Raw genomic sequence first — 21358 nt, forward strand, 5'->3', positions numbered from 1 at the left:
TTAATAATATTATAATATCTCACACTAACCTTTATTTAGATTTAATTACAAGTTTCACTGATTCATTTGTTCACCATTTGTTTTTATTATTTATTTATTTATATTTTTAAATGTCTTTTTCAAGTACCATTTGTTTTTAAAATATACTTAATATTTGTTGAATTAATTGTAAAATATTTGACTTATGAATCATTTAAACATACAAAAATATGGACGAAAATAAAGATAAACTTGGATGACTGTATGTCAGTTTTATCAAATTTTATTTTGTCACATTTTCTATGACATATTTCTATGACATTTTATGACATATTGTCATATTGTCATAAACAAAAAAGTTGAAGCCTTCTGTGTACCTGGCCCTGATCCTAACACTTTACCTCCCTCACTGTTGTCCCTTCCATGACACGATGTGCATTATTCCCATGCAATTTCAAATATTTTGAATACACACGCTCACAGGTAAATATGATGTTTGTGTCTTTTTACACTCAAAGCAGGTAGTATCATACCATACATACAATTTTGCAGCTTGCTTTTGTTTGAGATTTATTTATCTTGATACAAGTAGCTCTGATTTGTTTTTATGCTTACTATATAGTATTCATTGATTATACCAAAATTTATGAAATACCACAATTTATTTATTCTCCTATTAATTGATGTTTAGTTTTCCAATTTCATTTTATTTTTATTTTTTATTTTCTGCTACTTACATCATCCTGTGATGTCTTTTGGGAATATGTATTGGTTTTTCTAAAGTAAATACCTATTTCTGGGTTTTAGGATATGCACACTTTCAACTTCCGTTGTTATTAATAGGTATTAAATAAATATGGCCAGATTGCTCTCCAAAGCGGTAAACCAGTTCCACTCAAATTATGAGTGTATGAATCTTCCATTTTTTTATATCCTTATATTTTCCAAATTTATTTTATAAGTTTTAAGGTTTGATTTTCACATTTAAGTCTTTATTTTCATGGGAATGATTTTATCTTTACAAGAAGTGAGACAGGGATCCTATTCCCATACTGCTAATCAGTACTCCCAGCACTAAGCAGTCCATTTCGGCTTCTAAAGGCCTCTCCCTGTTTCTGGGCTCGCTGCTAGGTCCTATAGCACTTTCTGTCTTTCCCTGACCTAGACCACACTGTCTTAATTACTCTGGCCTGTTATGTCTTGCTTTCTGAGAAGGCAAACCCTCCTATTTTGTTTATCTACCTAATTGTCTTGGCCTTTTACTTTTTTATACACATTTTGAGATCAGCCTGATTTACTTTTTGACCGGAGGTGTTGGGGCCATTCAAACTATAAACCGGAGCATTTTTTGAAGAATAAGGTATTTTAACATTTTTTTTTTTTGTATTGCTTTCTATTTCCTCTTCTCCATCTCTCTGTGCTTCTGAACAGAAGCACTTGGTTGAAGGATGTTGGAATTCACAGATTTATACTCCATACCTTATCCCCTACTCTTCTTTCATACTTTTGATCATTTACGTTTTATTTCTTTATTTATTTGCATGGCATTCTGGGGTAATATCCAGGATTGATTTTTCAACTGCATTTCATTTTCTATTCATCCCGCTTATTGATTGTTTTAGTAATTTCTTTCTCTTAGCAGCCTCATTCTTAATGGATGAGTTATCCTTTTGAATCTTTTAGAAGTTACTAGTTGTGGGGTGCCTGGGTGGCTCAGTCGTTAAGCGTCTGCCTTCGGCTCCGGTCATGATCCCAGGGTCCTGGGATCGAGCCCCGCATCAGGCTCCCTGCTCGGCAGGAGGCCTGCTTCTCCCTCTCCCACTCCCCCTGCTTGTGTTCCTGCTCTCGCTATCTCTCTCTCTGTCAAATAAACAAATAAAATCTTTAAAAAAAAAAAAAAAAGAAGTTACTAGTTGTGCTCATTTTCAAATGCTCCTTGGTTGCTTGGGGCATTTGCTTCTTTTGTTTATAGATTTTATTGGCTTTTCTTTAAGTTGTTGATTTTCCTCAAATGGTTGCTTAAAATGCATTGTCTATTATATCTATAGTTGATATTTTAGATTGCTGCTGACAGCAGGAGAATATTTCAGTGTTCAAATGAAAGTTTATTTTGTCTTGGCAGTGAATACAGATTCAGTTGATGCGAACTCAGTCCTATGTATATGCGTGTGCATGTGCGTGTGTGCGCACGTGCGCCCGCAGTAGCAAAAATGTGGCCAGGTTGGCTTTCTTTTAGGGAATGCTTATTGTGTTTCTTCTTCTCCTTCTAAAATATTTTATTTATTTATTTTAGATAGAGCCCGCAAGCGAGCTGTGGGTGGGGCAGAGAGAGAGGGAGAGAGAATCTCAAGCTCAGCACAGAGCCCAATGCAGGGCTCCACCTCATGACACTGAGATCATGGCCTGAGCGGAAACCAAGAGTCAGAGGCTTAACCTACTGACCCACCCAGGCGCCCCAGTTGTACGTCTTCTATGTGCATTGGCTTTGTGTCCTTTATGGCTGCAACAGGTCACCTGGAGCTCTGTCCTGCTTCTCTTTCCTGGGGATCCCATTTTTGAAGGGCGTCACCTGTGGAAGGCGGTTGCTCAGAGCTGAGCCCAGGAGACTGGTATAGCCAATAAGGCATACTCACTTTTTCTGGGCCCCATTCCCCCTGAACTTAGTATTACTTCATGATTCAGCTCTGTTGCATTTTTCCATCAGTTTATTCTCATAAAAACGCTTTTCTGTTCTGGTGTGCTGATGACACATTTCCTGGCTTGACAGGATTGCTGAGGATTTGTTTTTATGTTGTTTCAATGGGATTTTTTGAAGTAAGAAAGATAAAGCCAGGCATCTTGAACCAGAAATGTTGAGTCAAGAATTTAGAGTGGAGCAATACATCTTTTATATTGTGTTGTATGCTATGATTAGAAGCAAATGAGATAAGTTCTCTGTACTAAAAAACCATGTCACATACTTGACTATATTTTCCATAGGACTCAGAACAGTAAGTATTTTTATGGTTGAATGATTAAAAACACTTTTTCTCAAAATCAGATTCATTCTTCTGAAGTATCTAAGTAAATGTTCCAAAAATTTCCACTTATTATTTTAACTTTACTAATAGTGCTGTATTTTTGCCCCACATTCCAGATAGCATCTCTATTTCCCAGACTAAACGAAGAAAATATTTTCGGTTTTTTAATTTTTATGCAATATTTTTGCTAGCCTCTTCTTTCCAGCTTCTAATGCCCATGTGTTAGACCAAATGTTATGGACTGAATGTATCCCATCCCGATTCATATGATGAAGCCCTCATCCCCAATGTGATGGTATTAGGAGGTAGAGTCTTCAGGAAGTAATTAGTTTAGATAAAGTCATGAGGGTAGAGGCATAATGGGATTCGTGTCTTTATAAGAGGAGGAAAAGATAACAGAACTTCCTCTTTCCACTTGAGTACACCAAGAAAGCAGCTGCCAATAAGCCAAAGAGAAGAAGTCTCAGAAGGAAACCAACCTCGCTAGCGCCTTGCCCTGGGACTTCCTAGCCTCTGGAACAGTGAGAAATATATTTCTGTTGTTTAAGCTGCGCAGCTTATGGTATACTGTTATGGCAGCCTGAGCTAAGACACCAATAACACTGAGAGTTTCTGGAATAGGATGCCTAGAGTGGTACCTCAAGTGGAAGGCTTCGAATGGAGACTTGGGTGTGATTAATTCCATTTTCAGCCTATCTTCAGCATATTCGCTTCTGTTTCATTTGTAGTTTTGTGCTCCTGTAGGATTGTGCTTCTAGAATTTCTCATTTCTCTTATATTTAGACTTGTGAGTACCTCAAGGGTGCTTACATTTTTATCCCTAAAACCGTGAGTAGAACAATTTCTGAGAAATAGCTGTTGTTCAATAATGTTCTCTAAATGAATGAATGAAACATATTTCTCTGCTATAGCAGGTATAAATGGCTCAAACAAAAGGAAAGGTTGTTTTTTTTTTTAAATCATTTTCAATCCAAACAAAATTTAAGCAGATCTAGTAGCTTAGTTTTCACATAAAAAGAATCTCTATTATTGAAAACTAAAGGTCTTGCCTCTGAGCTTGTGGTTAGCTAATTAACTTGACCTAATCACATTATTGAATTGTGTATTTAGAACAGAGATCTGCCTCACAGACTATTTCAACATGTTACTTTAGAGTTTGATGTGTATACTGAGCTTTGAGAAAATACGTAGATCCTTTCATTGCATTTTGAATCAAAATAATACCAAGCAATTAAAATGTATGGTTGTGGGGGATGGAAAACTGAGAGAGTCTCTCTTTATTATATATTTTCTTCCTAAGTATAAATCACTATAATTGCTTTTGAAATAAGCACAAATATGACTCACCAGCCTTATCAGTTATCATTCCAACCCCAAAGATTTACTGTGTGGCCCTCTGAGAATCACAAGTAGCTAAGGAACTCACTTAGGAAATGACGGCAACAAAATAACCTTTTGTGTCCCAGTCACCTGGGCCTGGCTGTGGTTATTACTAGAAAGCTGTGGTGACTGCTGCGGCCTGCAATGCTGTTGGATAATGAGAGTACTTCACTTATGTTCAGCATTGTTTCTATGGGATAAATCACCTGAATTACTAAGATTTAATTTTGTTTGAAATGCACTAATCAAATAATGGATGCAGTGGCTTAGCTGACTTGGGTAGGAGTGACATCACAATTATTTCATGGTGGCTATTAAAAGCAGTATTCAGAGGGGTGTCTCTATTAGGGAAATGATTCTCTCCTGACAGCACTTAAAAATAACAGAATCAGTAAATAAACAGGGGGACTTTTGTTTGAAGTGAAAAGATCTCCAGGATATGATTCATGAATCAACATTGTTGTAAGTGTAAACTTTGTGGATGGCTTTTTACATATTTTATTTCTATCACCCATCAATAAGGCACTGTGCACCTTTGTGCACCACACAATTGTTTATATGTTCAATTGCAAGCACATGTTAGTGAAGATTTGAGTCCCTTCCCAACTAAATGGGAACTGAAACATGTAGAGAAAGCTCAGTGATGATTTCTGTTTGTTTTTTAAAAAGATTTTATTTATTTATTTGAGAGTGAGAGAGCACGAGCACAAGCAGGGGGAGGCAGAGGGAGAAGCAGACTTGCAACTTGATCCCAGGACCCTGGGGATCATGACCTGAGCCGAAGGCAGCCGCTTAACTGATGGAGCCCCCCAGGCACCTGATTTGTGTTTATAATGTAATGGAGCAAAATGTGCTACCCCAAAATGTGTCTCTTTGGCATATGAATTATTTTAAGCTGATTATTTTTAAGAAACAGAAGGCCCAGGAAGTTTTCCTTTTTGCCTCCCTGAGAACTGCCTAAAAGAATTTAGATAGAGGACTTGCTCCAGGAAGGGAGCTATTACCATAGATAACTATTGTATAATATGAACTAGGTATGGTGGACAAGGAGGAACCTAGCAAGGCCTGTTTGATCAGAGTTCTCTATGTCCTATTGTTTCTGAATGGTCTAGCAAACATTTATTTACCAAACATTTACTCTTTTTCACCTTCCTGTGAATTGCTTTCCTTGCCTCCGAAGTCCTAGACCTCAACCCTCTTCTTCTTTAGGATGACATATATACCTGTCTTTGGAATCTCTCCTGTTTATGTGGATTTTTCATATGTACATAATTAAATTTGATTTTCTCTTGTTAATTCGTCTCATTCCAATTTAATTCTTAGCTCGATCAGAAGAATTATGAAGGGTAGAGGGAAAAAATTTTTCTCCCAACAACAGCTAGTCTTAAATGTCAGAACTTCTAAGTAACATTATACCTATTTCTATAGTTTATTTTCCAGCAAGCACTGCATGGTTATATGAGCTGTACTTCATCCAAGAATTAAAATGTGGATGTAGACTAAGAATGCATCCTAAATTCATCATATTCCTACAATGGAACTCCATTTCGAGATAATGAAGACATTCATCATTTTTATTCTGTTACTCTGGTTTGTGTTAGAGGAAATTTCATCATTTCTCAGAACATCTTGATTTTATTTTTTTGCAAAGTGACAGGTTTACTTTCAAGATCCTCCAGATATGCTCTCTTAGAATTGGTAAATTAAAATTTCTTATCATTCTTTCCTGAGACTTTATCTTTTGGTGAGCCCTTGAAATCGGCAAGTCAGTAAACCAAGCTCTCTTCTCTCCAAGCAAAGAATCCTTGCAATATATATAGAATCTGCAGACACAGATTCTAATTCCAGCCCCAGTTAATACTTGCTAAGTCATGTTTATAAGTCATTAAACTACAGTGTAGCTTCATTTATTAAATGGATTACTTCCTGAACTCAATGTGTCCTGCCTAAAATAAACCTGAAGTACTTTGTGCTTTGTAAGTACCTCATGACATGTTTAGCCATATAACAGCACAGTGCAAAAGAACTCCATTAAAATTGTGTTACTAGAAACAAATAATCAAATTTCTATAAGTGTAGGAGTAGAAAAGAACTAAAAAAGAATGGTATTGACTTATACTAAATGCTAATGGTTTAAAAACAAATGTGATAAAAGTTAAAAAACAAAAAACCCTAAGGTTCCATTTGCACTTTTTAATAAAATAACCCAGGTATACTCGAGACTTTATCTATATACCTAGTTTTACAGAAGCATAACTTCATAAGATTGGAAGGGACTTCTGAAACTATTTAATCCAATTTCCATCTCATCCTCATTGGATACCTGCTTAACAAGGGATTATTTGGCTTCAACTGAAATACCTCTAATGATACACACGCTTCACTATCTACATTTAGTTGCTTGAAAATTCTTCCAAAGTCTGTTTCCTTATAAATTCTATTCACTGATACCTGTTTTGCATGCTGAGGAAACCAGAAGATAAAACAAAACAAAAACCTGTTGGTTCTTCATCCTCTCAGGAGCTTCCCAGGTTTAATTGGACACACCGCCCTGTATGCAGAGGGCAGGGAGAAGCCAAAGAAAGAGGGAAGCCACTCCAGGTTGGTAGGTGGCAGGTTTAATAAGCAAAAGAACTTACATACAAGGCTTGTCTTGGATAGCAGCAAGATGAATGGATCCCCATGCTTGTCTGCCAAATCTTAAAAATTTATAAAGAGACCTTAATTGGATTCAGTTATGTGTACTGTGCAGGTGTTCTCAACACCACATCACTGTTTCAAGGCTCTGTTTGTGGAGCAGCCTCTGGGAGCGGGAAAGGTAAGCAGAACCCACATTCCAAGGACAGGAAAGGGGGTAAGGAGTTTCTGAGTGCCCAGGTCCAGCTCACGGGTGAACTGGTGGTCATGTCTTCCCCAACACAAACCACATCAAACCCAAACCCAAACCCAACCCAACCCAACCCAACCCAACCCAACCCAACCCAACCCAAACCAAACCAAGCAAAACGAAACGAAACGAAACGAAACGAAACGAAACAAAACAAAACAAAACAACTGTATGTTTCATATTAACAGTCTTCAGACATTTGGGATAATTATCACAGTCCCAAACATCTTATTCCTCAAAAGATTTTTCTTTTCTTTGTGACATCCCATGGCATCATTCTGTCTTAGCACTCACTAACTGCCAACTATGATCTATTTGTACACATCCTTCTGAAAGTCTGGTGTTAGATTAACTCAGACTCCAGAAATGATTGGAGCAGTCTGGATTTGAACAGAAATAGCCAATATCTTCCAGCTTCCATTACATCGTGAACTAATAGGACTCTGCTTGCCAACACAGGATAAAAGGGCTATTCTTTCTTTTGTCTCTCTTATATCCCCCAAAAGGATAGATGTCTTCATTCATTTATTCATTTATTCAAGAAATACCTTTTGAGCACATACTAATTTTCAAATATTTTCCTGTGTGTTGGAGATCAATACTGGATAAGATGGAGGTGACATTTGCTAGATGGAATTTACAGTTTAGAAGAAGAGAGAAAAAAATGTTACAGTTTGGGGCTTGCTAAGTAAAAAGTTTGGGGCTAAAGGAAGGAATATAAATTACATTAGGTGGTCCACAAATTCTCTCTGGGGAGATGAGAAGTAAAAGTCATTTTTTTAAAAATATTTTATTTATTTATTCGACAGAAAGAGAGAGAGTGAGAGCAGGAACACAAGCAGGGGGCATGGGAGAGGGAGAAGCAGACTTCCCGCGGAAGAGGGAGCCCGATGTGGGGCTCGATCTCAGGACCCTGGGATCATGACCTGAGCTGAAGGCAGATGCTTAATGACTGAGCCACCCAGGTGCCCCAGTAAAAGTCATTAACCATGTATTTAAGAGTGCCCCCTATTGCTTTCAACTCCACTCTTCCATGTTTGTTGTAATTTTGCCCCCACTAGGATGGCTGTCCACACTAGCTTCCCACCTCCTCCAGACCACATTGAAAGAGCTGCTGCCTTGCTCAGGTGATCTTCAGTGTGAGGTGAGCCCATACTCCAGTGGGGCTTCTTACCCTGGAGAAAAGAACTTCCTTTACATTCTATATTGGTTGCCTAGAGTTACCAATTACCACAAACTCAGATGGCTTAAAACAACAGAAATTGTCTCACAATTCTGGAGGCTAGAAGTTCACAAATCAAAGTGTCAGTAGGGCCATGCTTTTTCTGAAGGTTCTAGGGAAAAATCCATCCTTGACTCCTACCTTCTGGTGGTTGCCAGGAAACCTCAATCTATAGATGCACCCCTCCTATCTCTGCCTCTGTGGTCACATGGTGTTCTCTCTGTGTCTATGTCCAAATTGTCCTCTTCTTAAAAAGACACTGGTCATTGGGTTAGAACCCATCCTAATCCAATATGATCTCAACTTGATTATGTCTTCAAAGACTCAATTTCCAGATAAGGTCACCATTATAGGTATGGACAGTTAGGACTTAAACATATCTTTGAGGGGGACACAATTCAACCTACAGCACACACCAATGTTCCCAGATGCACTGAATCTTTGTAGAGCTTCTTGCTGACCACTTATATGTCTCCTTTGTTCAGCTAACTTCTCTTTCACAAGCAGAAAAAAACGTCCCCCTGCCCCCCATCATGTCTAGGTCTTTTAGAAGCCTTACCAAAATAAATAGGCAAACAAATAAACAAACAAACAGAAGCTTTACTTGGGCTACCAGTGATATAATTATTTCTTTACTTTTTTTTTTAAATCATATTTTTTTTTTCTTTCCAGCAAGCAAACAGCCCCAGGAACCAGTGATGAAAGTCAGCCTCATGAGCACCCCAAATCATTTTCTCCTGATTTCCATCCTACAATGTTAAACTTTCATTGTACTTTTGGTGATTTCTCTCTTAGTAATTCCTGCATTCCTCTTGCACTGGTCTCTTTCACACTGAGTTCATAGACCGAGCACACTGTTCTATGTCTATTCTTTAGTAGTGAAAGGGGTTGAATTTTTATTGCACTGGCCTCCTGAATCCCATGCAAATTTTGAATTCTTTAGAAATTAAGGAGGTTGGGGGGACTGGGTGGCTCAGTTGGTTAAGCTCTGACTCTTGGTTTCAGCTCAGGTCATGATCTCAGGGTTGTGAGCTGGAGCCCCGTATTGAGGGTTGGGATTCTCTCTCTCTCCCTCTGTCCCACCCCTCTCTCCCCCACCTCACACACACACATACATACACACTCTTTCTCTCTCAAAAAAAAAGAATAAAAAATAAAAAAGTATAAAATAGAAATTAAGGAGGTTTGTTTTCCAAGAGAAGTTAGTGGAGATCTGAGGAAATTGGTGTCAGTTCTGGCCCAGTAAAGACACTTTGTCATACCAGCAACACCAAGAAACTCTCCTCTCCCCGCAAGGATGAAGACTTGAGAGTGACCCAAAAGATGGGACACATCAAGACTCTGCACTGGGGCCATCTGTCCTCCCTGCTGAACTTGGTAACAGAGTGGAGAACTTAGCTGATAAGCCTGCACAACTTTCAAAAGGACATATGCCAAGAGAAACAGCAGGGTGAAATACTGAGCTAGGGGCTCAACTAGGTATTGAACTAAGTGAAGAAGAAGGAAAACTGATTTCTTAATCAAAATCACATTTTTAGAACCCTTTAAATTATGATACAAATATATGTGTTTATGGGCATACGTGTAAGTTTCTGTGTGTGTGTGTGTGTGTGTCTATGTGAAATTTGTGGTAGAGGCCAGTTTTCTGATCAATGGAAAGATAAATTGTAGAGAGACCAGTAATAAATCAAGAGGTTCAACTCTAGCCCTATTTATATTTTTGCTTACTAAGAAAATTTCCCATTACTATTTTACATCATCAGCTATAAGATGCACATTTTAGTTACATTTTAGTGTCTCTAAAATCAAAGTGTGTCTTAAAAATGATAGTATCTTCCAACTATGGTTGTTGTCCAGGGAGTAGTTAGGACAAGGTTGTCATTGCCTTTAAATACAAGAATATGGAAACAGCTTTACATATTATCATGCCCACTTCATTTGAATTATGTGCATTATTGGTAACACACAGTTTGCTTTTAACTGCTGTTTAACATCTTTTCAAAAATAATATAATATGCTTTAGCTTTTCAATGCAAATTTATTGCATATACAGAAAAGTAAAAACAACTCAAAAAAATTTATGTCTAAATCCTGCTGAAAGGACCCTTTCAAAATGCGTGAAACAAAATTTCTACATGTCGGTTTGCTTGGGAGCATTTTTTGTTAGTGGTACATAACATGATGATGCATCTTCAGTAAATGACATATTAGAGTGAAGAAATTGCAGTAATTTATTCCCTCAAGTACAATGAAATACGAGCTATTCAAAATCCAGTTTTCCATAACTTCCTGACTTCCAGACTAATTCTACACTTATGTCTCTATAACTAGGAAAAAACATCTCTCCTGTAGCTGCTAAATAGCAACAGAGAACCCAGGGGAAAATGATTCTATTTGAGAAAAATCTAAAGTAACTTTATGAATCCCATTACCAATACTCTGGTCCACACCACTATCATCTCCCCTGGGAACTGTTGCAACAGCCTCCTTCCTCAGTGGCCTCCCTGCAAACCCGCCAGCAGCTTACCATTACGTTTAGAAGAAAATTTAGATTCTTTAGTGGTGCCTCCAAGGCTCCACCTTCTTGAACTACACTGGCTTTGCCACCTTGCCTTTCTGCTATTCCGCCTTGCCAGGTGTCTTCCCAATTTATTGCCTGCAGAATGGCTCTTCTCACATCCTGCAGTACCCTCCTCCCAGTTCTTCTGACTTACGGCTTCTTCTTTTTTTTAAAAGGAGAGAGAGAGAGGGTGCCTGGGTGGCTCAGTTGGTTAAGCGACTGCCTTTGGCTCACGTCATGGTCCTGGAGTCCCGGGATCGAGTCCCGCATCGGGCTCCCTGCTCAGCAGGGAGTCTGCTTTCTCCCTCTGACCCTCTTCCCTCTCGTGCTCTCTATCTCTCATTTTCTCTCTCTCAAATAAATAAATAAAATCTTAAAAAAAAAAAAAAAGGAGAGAGAGAGAGTGCAACAATGCGCACACGAGCTGGAGGGGTAGAGGGAGAGAGAATCTCAAGCAGATTCCTCACTGAGCATTGAGCCCGATGTGGGGCTCGATCCCATAACCATGAGATCACGACCTGAGCAGAAACCAGGAGTCTGACGCTGTACTGACTGCGCCATCCAGCTCCCCCTGACCTACTGCTTCTTGGCCTCAGCTCAAAAGTCACTGTCTCAGAGACCTTCCTTATCTAGTTAATATAAAATAGCCCTTTAGTTGTTAACATATTACAATTTATTTTGTTTTTATAGCATGTATCACTCTCTGAAGTGATCTTATTTGTTCACTTCTTAGTCTCCTGCCTTTCTCTCTCTAACATATAACCACACCAGAGGTGGGAACAGTAGGGACTTGTCTATCTGATCCCGGCTATTTCCTAACACTATCGTTACTATCTGTTGAATGAGAATAAATAAACTGTAACTGGACAGTCTTGTATGAAAGAAAAAGTGCTTTAATGGGCTGGGAACATCTATAAAAGCCTGTTTACATAAAAATATAAATATATAAATACATAAAAGTCTGTTTATGTAAAAACTGGAAGCCATTTCAGGAGAAATTGGAAGCTTAAGAAATAGAAAGAACATAAAGGGAGAGAAGAAGCAAAGAGTGCCCGAAGTCAGCCATGATGGTAGTGACTTAGGCACAGATGAGAGTAGGCTGTGTTGCTTATGTGTAACCAACACAGATAGTGGAAAGGAGGGACAGACGGCAGAGCAGCTTGGAAGTCTTGAGATGGGAAGAGCCCACCTGTTCCACTGCAAAGCCCTTGTGGGCATTAATGTGTTCCACTCCAGGCTGCCAAACAGCTGAGCCCAGTGGTCTCTGGTGGGGAGGTGGCATTCACTATGTAGAGTAATGTGGTATTAATAAAATTTTACATTTCTGGGGCGCCTGGGTGGCTCAGTTGGTTAAACATCTGCCTTCCGCTCAGGTCATGATCCCAGGGTCCTGGGATCGAGCCCCGCATCTGGCTCCCTGCTTGGCGGGAAGCCTGCTTCTCCCTCTCCCACTCCCCCTGCTTGTGTGCCCTCTCTTGCTGTGTCTCTCTCTGTCAAATAAATAAAATCTTTCAAAAAAATAAAGGTTTTCATTTCTAAAGTACTCCTAGAAGATCAGGGCAAGTAATGTGAATGGGAGAAGCAGGCTGGGTGAGGCAAGCTCATGCCTCACCTAAAAAAACCAGCTGCTGCTTACCCCCAGCCACTGCTGCTTCATGGGAATGTGGGTCCAGAATTAGGAGATACTCTGATTTTCCTAGTGGGCTAGATGTCTGGATTTTTATATAAAATTTCCCTACATTTCAATGCTGGCAACAAAATCACGTGCAAAAACACATAATGGATCAAACAAAAACAGATCTGTAGTCCAAATCTAACTCACTGGTAACAGCTGGTAACCTTCAGTTGATAAGTACTTTCTCAGTATTATCTTTTTAGAAATATCCAAGAACCTTATAAAATAAATCAGTGGAAATTTGAAGTTTTTGATTATGGAATGAGCACATTCTTCTTTTTAAAATAGTTTGAAAGTACAGAAAAGCATAAACATTTGGAAACAAGAAAGACTGTGTGTTCCTACACTTAGACAACATTCTGGTGAATTTTTTCTATAGTTACGACCAACGATCATTGATAAAATGCACATATATATTCATATGCAGGCACACATACCTACATATGGATAGGTAGCTAAGTAGCTTTATGTCCTGCTATCTCTCGTAAAAACAGATTATAATATTAAAGAATCTCCTTGTTATTTAAATTTTTCATGAATATTATTTTAAAGGCTATACACCACTCCATTGTAACTATAAATGATTTACTTAAAGTTTTCTTTATTTTGGATGTTGACATTGCTTCCATTTTTTTAAATGACAAATAATATGAGCATCTTTATGCCTAAATATTGGCTTGTATTTCACATTATTTCATTGGATGTGATTGCTAGGAGAATTATTAAGTGAAATGTTGATGAATGAAATCAAATTATTTTAAAAATTTGGCACAAAATCCATACAGAAAGAAACACGATTTCCACTTGATGTAAGTTTATTTGTATATTTAATTACTAGTAAGAGTAGTTATATTTTATGTGACAGTTGGCTAGCTACTAGATATATATTTTTTTTAGTTATCTCACTTCCTTCTTTGGTCATTCTTTTAAATTTGGAAGTCTACTAAATATATTAATCTTAGTTTTCTTATGTAGGAAATAGGAGACGATTTTCCTGTTGATGTTTTATTTCTGGTATGTTTGGGTGACAGAAGTAGTTAGTTGCTTGACAGTGACCTTTGGTGAAAACAAGGCTGCTCAGGGGTTGCAGGTCATGTGATGCCCTGGGGGTGCTGAGGGTTCTCTTAGTGTGGCAATTATGGTAAAAACCCCAGGGAGCACTGCAGATTAGGGGGGCTCCAAGTGGTTTTGGTTAGTGGTCTGAGCATGTGATTAGAGCATTACACTTACTTGAGTATGACTAGCAAGCTGGAGACTGAGGAAAGCAACTGAGAAAGACAATGTGGAATGATGGAGACAGTATGGGTATTTCTTCATCATCTTCAATGTTGCAAATAAGTAGGCTGAAGCCAGCCTGAGTTTTGTGCTTTGATAGGTACACATTTTTCCCCCCTTGGTTAGGTGGTTTGGTGGTTAACTTTTTTTCTTTATCTTTGTAATTATAATTGCCGTAATGTATCTATTTTAAAATTACTTTTTCACGAAAATTACTTTTTCACTTTTTTAACCTTCCATCGTACCTTCTTACGCTTTTGTTTGATTCAGCAAAATTTCTATTTATTATCGTTACATTTCCATTTGTTCATATTTATTCTTCAAATTAACACTCAGACTGTAGGTTGGCTCTCCACATCTCTAGTTTTCCCTCTTAGCATCTTATTTTCTCTATTAAGTTGGTTCTTAGCATCATTTATTCAATTATCCACATTTAACATTGTTTTCTGATCGCTGCCAGTGCAGATTTTAAATTTCGTGTTGTATTTGGGGATTTTAAAAAATTATTTTCTCATTTTAATTTAGTTCCTTTTCACCATTGTCTTCATTTTAAGTCTTTTTCTCACTTTGGATTCCTTCTTCCTCCCATAAGAGCTCCTGCCTTCTCATATGGTCCTGAATGCATCAAACATATGTTATCTAAAAGCTATTGGATCTCATTGTACCTTTAGTTTTGTGCTTCTGTCCTGTTAGTGTGTACAAGGAGTACACAATACTGATGTTGAAGACAGGGCATGTGGGCTTTTTGCCATGAGACCACATTTCTGCTCATGGGAAACATGTTTTTCTCTCTTTTCCACTCTTTTCCATTTCCTGCTTTTAGAAGAACTTTGTCAGTTTCTGTGCCAGTTCAGGTCCTTTGGGAAGCAGATGCCAAGATGGAGGTAGGAATACAAAGATTTATTGGACATAGTGCCTGTGCAAAGTTAAGAGGAGAGGGGGTAGGAGCGATTGCTTCAGATGACAAGCCAGGTGTGAATGCTGCGAAGGGAGAGGTTCTGATGAAGGTGCCTGTCCTGACGTGTCTCTGCCAGTCTGATGGAGGTTGCTGTGAGAGGACTGGGTGGAAACTGCCCAGGCCAAGAGCCCCCAGGATGCATGTCATTGGCTGGCAGTCACCTTGGGAGAGGGTGGCCTCTGCAGTGGACCCTGAAGGCACGCAAGCAGGAGAGAAACTTGCAGCGGGCTCTCTTGGAGGAAGAGCTGAGAAAACGCCTCCAGTGGCTGCTGCAGAGGGGCAACAAGAAAATCAATACTTTTCCCTTAGACATTCCAGTCTGAACCCAAGCTATCAATCATAGTTACTAAAGATATTTTTCTAAGTCTCTTCTGGAGGCGTCATTTTTTCTCACATAAAGTGACAAGAGTAACGGTCTGTAGGTTTGACAGGGCTCAGCAGGCTCTATCATGTTGGTAATCCATCATCTTCCCTGAGGGCTACCCATTCTTGCATAAGTATGTCTGTTCCATAGTACGGTCCTTTCACTTGACCTGGGTCACCTGTTTCAGATAAATCCTTGAATCCTTTCTACTCTTATTTTATACACCTGCTTGCTCCCCATTTTAATTTCCTCTTCTTCCAAGGCCTGCGTCAACCTGAAACAGAGCTGATTATTGATTTTGTGTTGTCTTCCTCTGAAAAGTTTAACAATTTTGAATCACATCAGCTTACTCCGAGTTTAATGCCCTCCAATGACATTCCACTGCATTTAAAATAACCCTCTAACTTCTCACCATGATCTACAAGATCCTATGTGATCTGCCTCTGCCAACCTTCTGACCTCATCTCCTTTACTGATTGCCCTTGCTCACCATATTCTAAACACACTGACTTCCTTACAGTCCCTTGAATACCAGACACTCTACCTGGGCTCAGATTCTTCCCTCTGTTTATAATACTTTTCCTCCATAGCTTTGCACCATGAGGCTTCAGGTCAAGTACTGATATTTCAGAAAGCTTTCTTGACTGTCCTGATTAGAATACACCCACCACAGTTGATCTCTGGTCTCTTACCATGCCTTGCCCCACACCCAGACTGTGCTGCCATGAATCTGTTTTATCCTACATCTTACTGCTATTTTGTGTCTCCATCTTCTTAGACTTGGTATGAACATTCAAGATATTCACATACTAGTTAGAGCAGATGAGACCTAATCCATGCTACAGCAAGGTGGTATACCTCAAGGTTCTAGAGAATGCAAAATAATGTTAGCCATTCTCGATGCACCAAAGCCTTCCCCATCTGACTCCAAGTCTTTACCCTGCTTTTTCATTGTCTGAAATTATATTATTTACATGTTGTCTTATTTGATATTTATCTTTCCCAACTCGTCATAAAGTTCCAGGATGTCAAGAGCTTTATTAGATTCATAAATTACTATATGGCTGACCCTAGGGTCTAGAATAGTGTCTGGCACATAGTAAGCTTTTAAATAAATATGTGTTCAGTAAAGGAGTGAATAAATGAATGGAAGTCTTTCTGTGAAGGATCTATATTTTATATTCAGAGCATAGCTTCTCTAATCTTAACTATGTGCGCAATGACTGCATTAGTCAGAGTTCTCCAGAGCAACAGAACCAATAGAATATATATATATAGATAAATAGGTATAAGATATTTATTTTAAGAATTGACTCACGTGGTTACAGATACTAAGTCCCACATCCTGCTGTCTGCAAGCTGGCCAAGTAGGAAAGCCAGGGTTGTGATTCAGTCCAAGTCCGAAGGCCTGAGAACTGGGAGGACTGGTGATATATGTCCTAGTCTGATACTGGAAGCCTGAGAATCAGGCGCGCGGAGGTCCGAGGGCAGAAAAAGCCCTGGCTCAAGCGGGGAGAGCAAATTCACTCTTCCTGTTTTTTTGTTCTATTTAGGACCTTCGTGGATTGAATGATGTCCATTCACATTGGTGAGGGCAAACTTTACTCAGTCTATGGATTCAAATACTGATATATTCCGATGACATCCTCACAGACACTCAGAAATAATGTTTTACCAGCTATCTGGCCAGGCCTTTGCCCAGTTGGGGTGACACAAAATTACCCATCTCAGTGACCGTAATAACTTTGACAGATAGGACTGAGGGAGGATATTATAGAAGATCTTTTGAGATGAGAAATGTCAGAGTAGTTGGGTGCCTGGGTGGCTCAGTCGGTTAAGCGTCTGCCTTCGGCTCAGGTCATGATCCTGGAGTCCCAGGATCGAGTCCCCTTTTGGGCTCCCTGCTCAGCAGGGAGTCTGCTTCTCCCTCTGCCCTTCACCCCACTTGTACTCACTCTCTCTCTCTCTCTCAAATAAATAAATAAATCTTAAAAAAAAAGAAATATCAGAGCACAAATTACCAAATGAGGATATCATCAACATCATTTCATGTTGGGGAATACAGATTGGGCATTCTGTCAAGTAGCCAATATAGCTAGTCCCTCTGCAGCCAAAGCTGCTGCAGATTTAAAAGCTAATCCTCCAGGGCTACTCATTTTCATTTCCCTTCTTCGCTCTGCTAGTCTGTCCTTCCTTTTCATCTTCATTATCTGACCTTTGGAGAAACAATCTTCGTCCTCCTACTGGGACTCTGTTCTACTTTCTGTCTCCTGACTAAAAGTCGGTTGAACTGCAGGTCATATTATACCATCTATTTTGCTACCCCAATACAAATTCAAATTTTTAAAACAACTTTCACGGGGTTTATTCTTTATTTCAATACTGAGAACTTCTCGAAATCAAAAGAATCAAAATGCAATTGATGTTGGATAAATTCTTTTTCTCAGCACCACCGCTCCTAACACACGCCTCACATCTGCACTGAGCAAGAAGCCCACCCCAGTCATTTGTTTCTTATGAGTTTCCCTCAAATGTTACAACCCTCATGAGGAAGTTGGGGGCATTTCCTCTCATCACGTTAGAGTATTTTAAACCCTAATGGAAATATGTGGCTCAGCTGTAGCTACTCTGGGATGATATATGAGGCACATGTATGGTTCATTTCTTGGAATTCCACATTTGGAGACCAAAGAATAAAAAAAGCCCAGAGACAATTGGTGGATTAGAAAAAAAGTGCTGATTATTCTCTTTTTAAAAGCTCTATCACTGTAGGTAAATGTGTTGTAGGGAGCATGTTTACTGATCTATAGTGACCTGCATTGCAGAGGTCTGACTTCTGATGCCCTCTTCATGTGTTGGCATGTCCAGATTACTTTCTGTATTAAGTGTGTGGGCAAAGCACTGCAAGCTGAGGGGAAACCATAGTGCAACGTTGGCTGTAATCAAGAGTCTGGCTTTAAGAACACTGAAAACATGATTTGCAATTTATACTCTGATGCTGCGGGCTCTTCAACTTTTACAGAGTCAAAATAAGCTCTCTTATTCTACAACTGCTCTGATTATCTTTTTCTTGTCTCCATTTCTTGCTCTTTAGCAAATTACCTCTGATTAATCTTGCAGACTTTTATATGAGCAGAATTTGCGCAGAAAAAATAAATTATTTGCCCTAATCGGTCATGAGTTGTTCTTACTAATTGATTAAGCCACCCTAAGTTCTTTTTTGGGATCACAAGAAGGTAAATATTATGAACTGATTGTTACATTGCTATTCAATAGGTGTCATGCAGTACTTTTTGCTGTATAAGTTGGTGTAAAAATGCAGTCATGTTGGCCTCACAGATACAAAAAAAAAGCAAAATTTCTTTCACACAATAGGAAAACAAGAGGAGCCATGTGGTTTCACAGGAGAACAAAGCCTTTTTTGATGCTGCTCCCAGCAATAAATAGTGCCAAACTTCTCAGATTATCAGTAACAATAGCAAGATGAGTGATGCTTCATGCTCCAAAGCCTCACTGGTGGTGCCACCAGCCTTCCCACGGAGTCTCTGGCAAGTTATAAGGACAGCTGATAGACAGGCTTTTGGGTGACAGGGTGCTTAATCACTCAGGCATATAATAACTATATTAATTAGCATTACCTAGGCCTTAAAAAGGTAAAACGTGCACACTATATTTAGCCAAACCTGAAATGCTTTTGGAATCATGCGGTTTCTCTCATAGTCAAACACCTTAACAAAAGGGCAGTTGTGTGAATTAAGTGATTAAAGTATGTAAACTTCTTGGTACTGTGTCTGGGATATGGAAAGCAATGAATTAATGAATTCACTCCACAATGTTTATATGTCATTGTTCTAGACCTGAGCTGTCTAATATGGTAGCCACTGGCAGCATGTGGCTATCGAGCTCTTGAAAAATGGCTAGTCAGAATTGAGGTATGCTGTAAGTATAAAATGTATGTTAGATTACAAAGATTGGGAACAAATAAACAAAGAGTGTAAAACATCACATTAATGTTCTTATATTGATTAGATGTTGAAATAATATTTTAGATATGGTAAATCAACACATTATAAAAATTAATTGTATATGTTTCTTTTTTTCTTAAAAGATTTTATTTACTTGAGAAAGAGAGAGAGAGACAGAGCACAAGCGGGGTGGAGAGGCAGAGAGAGATGGAGAGGGAGAGGGAGAAGCAGACTCCCTGCTGAGCAGGGAGCCCAACATGGGGCTTAATTCCAGGACCCCAAGATCATGACCTGAGCCAAAGGCAGACCATTAACTGACTGAGCCACCCAGGTACCCCTATATATTTCTTTTTTTAAATATGGCTACTGAAACATGTATAATTACATATGTAGTTCACATTTGTGGCTCACATTACGCTTCTAGTGGACAATAAACAATCCAAAGTCTTCTCTATTTTAGAGCCTGCATATTAAGAAGAGATCGATAAAATAATATGACATGAACAAATACAGTCCATCCTCATTATTTGCAGTTCTATATTTGTGAATTTGCCCACTTGCTAAAATATATTTGTAACTCCCCACATCAATACTTGTGGCACTTCTGCAGTCGTTCACAGACATGTGCAGAGTGGCAAAAAATTTGCGTCACCTTATGTACACATGCCCAGCTAAAGGTCATGCTCTTCTTGGTTTCCTCTCATACTGTAAACAAATGTCCTTTTGTGGTCTATCTCATGCTGCGTTTTTTAAATTTTTACATGAGGTATTCCTGGGTGGTTTTACTGTTTCCAATGGCCCCTGTGGTAGTGCTGAAGTACTGTCTAGTTTTCCTAAACTCAAGAGAGCTACGATGTATTGTACGGAGAAAGTATGGGTATTCAATAAGCTTTGTTCAGGAGTGAGTTATATGTCCATTGGCTGAGAATGAACCAATAATATATATTATATAAGGTATTTTTAAGCAGAAACACACATAAGACATGGTTATATGTTGATTGGGTGGTGAAAATGTGTTTGGAGGCTTACAGGAACCTGACCCTGCATTTCCTTTAGGAGCAGTGGTTCCATATTCTCTAATTCAGCTTTCACGGTGACTTTATAGAACTTATCTGCCATAAATAGCAAGGATTGGCTGCATATAGTATAAAGTCAGGTATTGATAAATGCTAGGTAGAGTGGAAGGATAGAGAGGGATGGATATGACAGGGGTAGAAGAATTGTTAATTTGCAAAGGACAATGAGGAAAATCTCTCCAAGCTTGCAAAATTTGAGAGTGGTAGCAGGTGAACTTGGAAGCATCCGGAGCCAGATCATACATGCCTGCAGGCCATGGTAAAGATTTTATTCCACATGGGATTGGAAGGCTTTGGAGGATTTTGAAGGGATGATAAATTCACATTACATTTTAAAGGGTCACTCAGGCTTCTGTGAGGAGACTACATTATCAGGGGGAAAAAGTAAAAACAGAGAAACAATTTAGACAGCAACTGTTAGAGTTCAAGCGAGAGGTGGTAGTAGGTTAGAATGCAAATGGCACCACCCAGCACGCTGCGACTGTTTCCCCCATTGTTGGTCATGTTCACCCAGAGTTCAAGGCATATATTCCCTCTTGGTTGTCTAGTTGGCCTTCTGTCTTGGTTTTGGTTTCCCCCAAAGCTGATCCTGTTAAGAACTTTTGTGCAGTTATTGCGCCAGAAGTGATCCTAGGAGGTAAGAATGAGGTACAAGGAAATGGACAGTTTGGAAAGCACAAGCATTACAGGATGTACCACTGAGCTTGTTAAATGCTATGAGCGACTGGGGCTCAAGGTCTCTGGGGCCTCTGAGGCACCTGGGGAATCAGCTTCGGGATTGCAGCTCCTTACAATAGGAGGCTGGGGCATCCTCTGTCCTAACTGAACTGAGGACTCTTCCAGGAGACAGTAACTCTCTATACTTCTAAGCTACCCTGAGCAGGCTGAGTAAGCTCCTGTGGCTTCAAGGAAAGCCCAGAGGCAGCAAATGGAAAGACAAAGATGCAGTGAGCACATGAGGTGGGAGGCTGGCAACAAGCACAAGGATTGGTCATCT

Source organism: Zalophus californianus, chromosome 2, assembly GCF_009762305.2.
Source record: "Zalophus californianus isolate mZalCal1 chromosome 2, mZalCal1.pri.v2, whole genome shotgun sequence".
Taxonomy (NCBI): domain Eukaryota; kingdom Metazoa; phylum Chordata; class Mammalia; order Carnivora; family Otariidae; genus Zalophus; species Zalophus californianus.